This window comes from Pygoscelis adeliae, unplaced genomic scaffold (assembly GCF_000699105.1).
Source record: "Pygoscelis adeliae isolate BGI_AS28 unplaced genomic scaffold, ASM69910v1 Scaffold448, whole genome shotgun sequence".
Classification (NCBI taxonomy): domain Eukaryota; kingdom Metazoa; phylum Chordata; class Aves; order Sphenisciformes; family Spheniscidae; genus Pygoscelis; species Pygoscelis adeliae.
This window is the reverse complement of record NW_008825288.1, coordinates 287,914-292,541: the sequence shown is the minus strand read 5'-3', so window position 1 is coordinate 292,541 and position 4,628 is coordinate 287,914.

The following is a 4,628-nucleotide window of genomic DNA, read 5'->3' as shown; positions in this document are numbered from 1 at the left end:
ATCCATGCTCATCCAGAAAAGGATCGTGAGGCCGGGAGAAAGCCCAGGCTGGGATGTGTGAGTAGCTGATAGCCAGCCTGGCCGCTCTGCACGGCACCAGCGTCCTGAGCAGGAAGCAGTCCTGGCAGGCAGCAGGAACGCCCATTCTCCACCGCACTGCCCTGGCATGCTCAGCAAGACGAGGGGGAGATTTCAGCCCCACTGACTGACTGCCCAGGAGCAAGATTCTAAGGCCAAGTGAAAGTCAATGATTTTGTTTCTCTCTAACTTCTCTGGCTGTGGCAACACATAGCCATGACAGCTGCCTGGGAACTCAGCTCCCGTCCCTGCCAGTGAGCAGGGAGGAATATGTGCTGCTGCAGACCACAAGCCTAGGTCCCCTCTGGGATACTGGAAACACTCCCGGGATGGGCTGGGAGGCAGCAGAGCCACAGCAAGGAGAGAGCACAAACTGGAGCACCATGGCACAGCAAGAAACCCCTAACAAGACACAGCTGCTGTCTTTGTACTGAGCACAAAGAGCAGAGATGCAAAACTGAGATTATGCTGAGCAGCGAGAGTATGATACCAACCCTAAAGGAAGCTCAAGGGCTTGGTAAATGAAAGGATGCAGGGAGCTGTGATATTAGCTCTGGCAGAGGTGGCTAAAGGAGTCAGCTTTCCAGTGACAGAGCAGCTTCCTCGGAGGATATGGGGGGAAAAGTGATCACCTCCCTGAGCAGCATATTACCACTGTGAGCGGGAGGCAGAGGCTTACATGGCCTTGCTTGCACTCAGTTACCAGAGATGTATTTTTCTCCTGGGGGTGCAGATATCACTGCCCTTTTTTCATTTCCCCTTAATGATCCCAGTGGATCACATCCATCTTTTGTAAATAACTCTCTGGAGGAGGCTTGGACACCTTGCCTTCTGGAGCTTGCTGTGGCTCAGAGTGAAGGCATTAGAGGTGACCGCTGTAGCATCTCTGTGCTGGGCCAGGAGTGGAGCTGCAGTATCCAGCCACCGTCGTAGCACAGGGGCACCAACCTTGCAAGACTCATTCAGAATGTGATAGTGGCAAATGCCAGCAGACAGCCGCAGCCTCGCTGCCTCGTTCAGCGAGGGTCATGTCTCAGCCTCAGAGGGGGTTGGTGAGGGGGTGACTCACGCACAGGTGCCAGGAGCCCTGTGGAAGGACATGGAGCACCGCAGGAGCCCGGACACGCAAGGAGCAGCCGCTCTTTGGCAAAAACACCAGACAAAGCAGCATCACTGGAGCTGCTGCGCTCTGCTCCTGCAAAGCAGCTGGCCGCAGCAGATTTCCTTCAAAGAAACACCCGAAGCTACAGGCATCACCACACAGGGCACAGCACAACCAGGTTCCGACCGCCGCCATCACCTTTTGAGCATGCAGCAGTCGCCTCCGCATGCACCTGCTTTGCTCCTACAGGAGCCCGCTCTGCCGAGCGACTGCCTATTCTGTGCAGCCACTGCCTCACTCCACGCAGACAAATGCGGGTGTCGTTAACGAGCTGGGAGCCCTTGGCCCATGGTTCTGCATGCTCCACACTCCTGGGGCTGCCTCTGATGTGAAAAAACTGACCTGGAAGAACCATCTTCACTCCACACTGGCCAGCAGAGCAGCCCCTGGGTTTGCCCAGCCGGCCAGCTCAGCCCCTGGATCTGAGACAGTCCTGTCACTGGACACCAGTCTGCAGAGCAGGACTGGCTTCCTCTCCTGCAGAAGCAAGGAGGAGATCAACCTGCCCTTGCCCTGCAAGGAGCCAGAGGCTGCTGTGCAACTGCTGAAGAGAGAGAAGTTGCTGTAGAAAAATTTCCTCAAAAGGTGCTGTGTTGAGGGGGAATGGAGCTCTTAAAACATCTTCACAGATGCTTCTGCAATCAGCGTTCTCAATAATCCTCCTCTTTTGTAGTTAAGGGTCTGGTTCTGGCTGGCAATTTGTTACTTTGAGCTCTCTCCATTCCTCCACAATATCAAGAAGCAAATCCTTCTGCATGGCCCAGGCTCATCACACTCAATGCTAGGCACTTGTTACCTCCTTTGTTAGGAGCACACTAACTGCAGGCACTTCCTCTGTCAATGGGGAGTTCCTAGGACAATCCAGCCCACCTGATCCCCAGCATCCCAAGGTAGCTAGGCTGCTTGTTTGGGTGCCTGAAGTTGGACAGCAGGATTCAAAGAGAGCACATCTCTGTGATGGCTGCAGCTGGAACACAAGAGCTCTTGTTGCTAAGGTCCTGGGCTGAAAACCCGGGGTGCAAACACACAGCAACCATCAGTAGCTCTCTGCAAACAGCAACTGGCCGATGTGTCCAGAACTGCCGGAGCATACAGCTGTGAGTGCACTGCTGACACACTTGCTGTGTGTGGGCAATTAACGATGATGCTCGCAAAAAGGCCTCCTCAAGGCTGGCAGCTATAGAGGCGTTCACTGCAACTGTGAAAAGAAAAATAGTGTGTACGTTGAAGTCTGGCAGCACACCTTGCGCATCTGAAAAACCCTGTGGCCTCAAGACTCCTCCCTTCTGTTACAGAATCCCACTAACTGCTGTCATCAAAGGTCACCAGATGCTTTTTCCGTAACATTTAGTGAATGATCAAGGGAGCAGGATGGGAGTGGAGGCACAGGGATGCTGAAGGATATGGAAATGCTTAAAGACCTCAGGGATCAATAAGCCTGGTTCAGAGCAAGGACTGCAAGATGCTATTTAAATGACTGTCACTTTATGGAGAGGTTTAAATTCTACCTGTGCTATCTGCTGACCCACATTGATGCCACCACAGAGTTTAGCACATCCCCCTCTCTCTGTGCCGGCCAGCTGCTGTGTGCTGCCACCACTGATGGGTGCCAGAGCATTCACAGCTGTGCACCTTGATGAGGCGTCCTAGGCCCAGAGACATTCACGCTTGTTTGCCATTAACACGTTGCTTGTTCCCCAGTCCCTTGCCATCAAGAAAACCACCAGCAATTGATTTATCTGTAGTCAGGCTAGAGTGTCATTTATTTGCATCATTTCAGTATTAAAACTGAGTATGAAAGAGATTTTTTTTTTCTGCAGCCAATAGCTGAACACTGCCATAATATATGCCATTACCAACAGGAGAACGGGTCATGGTAACAAAACCCGTTGACAGTGCCCAGCCGTATTGAAGCTGGGAAGAAGTACATGAGCAGGATCTGTGCTTTGAGTGATCAGCTGGTCAGCTACAAGGCTGTCCATGACTTCAAGAGAACAACACTAAAGATGCACTTTTTAAAGAACATTAAGGAACTCTGTTGGCTGAGACAGGAAGATCATGAGGATGCATCATCAGACTTTCTTTTGTCACTTGGCGTGGTTTACCTCTTGTTCTTTCTCCCCCTTGCAGGATGAGCTGCTGCCACTCTCTCATGGGGGCAATGCTTCTGGGGCTGCACCGAAGAGCCTGCGCCCAGCTGCAGTGGCTCAGACCCCAGACCCCAGTTGCTGGGGTGGCTCCTGCTGGGAGCAAGCATGGCAGGCAGGCAGCACAGCCAGCCTGGACCACACACGCAGCACCTCGTGCCACTCAAAGCACAACCTGACTTTCTCCTCTTGAAGAGAGAGAGAAAGCCAAGGACATTTTTTTTCATCGTTGCCTTCAAATCAGACAGAAAAACTGACCCTTCTCTTGAAGAAGCTCTTTCTGATGAGCATTCCAATGAAAAATGGGAAGAAGCCAGAGAAGCAGCATCCTGCCAGAGGGAACTTGCTGCAGGAGGCAGGTGGTTTGGCTGCTGGATCCCGACAGGGAACACACCACACCGGGCTGTGCTGCGGCCCATCCTGCTGGCAGGGCAGCCAGCCCGGTCCTTCTGGGGAGGCGCTGATGGGACCACACTGACAGTGCAATATGAGGAAACAAAACAAGACAAAATAAGCAAATAAGACTCACGCTAGACGACAAGGAAATAATTTATTTCCAGGTCCTAGAAAGACCTTGAAAAAATAACAAGGGTGAGGAAATGAACCTCTTAATTTCATTTGGGTAGAGAAAGAAAACCAAAGTGACTCTATCAGACATTGTGGCAGCTGCCAGCTCCACCTGCCTGGTGTGGGTGGGCAGGCAGCACGGGGCAGTGCCATGCAGAGCAGCTGGCTCGCTTGGCACCATGCTCCTTCCATATTTACATGTGGGACAGAAATTAAAATGCAAGCGTGCGTGCATGCACGTTGGGGAGAACTGGCTGGTCAGGGATGGGGAATAACCCCGTGGGAGGGTTGCTAAACACATACCCTGTCAGACCCCATCTCCTATGGACAGAGCCCTGCTATTGCACAACACTTTTGCTAGAGGAAGGGCCGGCTCCAGAGGGGCTCGGGGCACAGCTCTTCAGCCTGGTGGGAAAACACGAACACATTCCTGAGGAAAGAGAGGGCTTGCTCCATTCTCCTGCTCTGGGGTTCGGGGCATCACCTGCCTGAGGCGGCATGGCCAGAGCCAGCACTCAAGGGCCAGTATGAAGCAGCCCATTGGCCCCGCTGCCTCCCCAGCATCATCACAGTGAACCAGCAGCACGCTGGGGCATGGGTGCCAGCAGCAAGTGCCTGCTGCCTCCTTGGCGGGGGGGCCAGAGAGACCCCGAGAAGCGCGAGGCGCCCCGCGC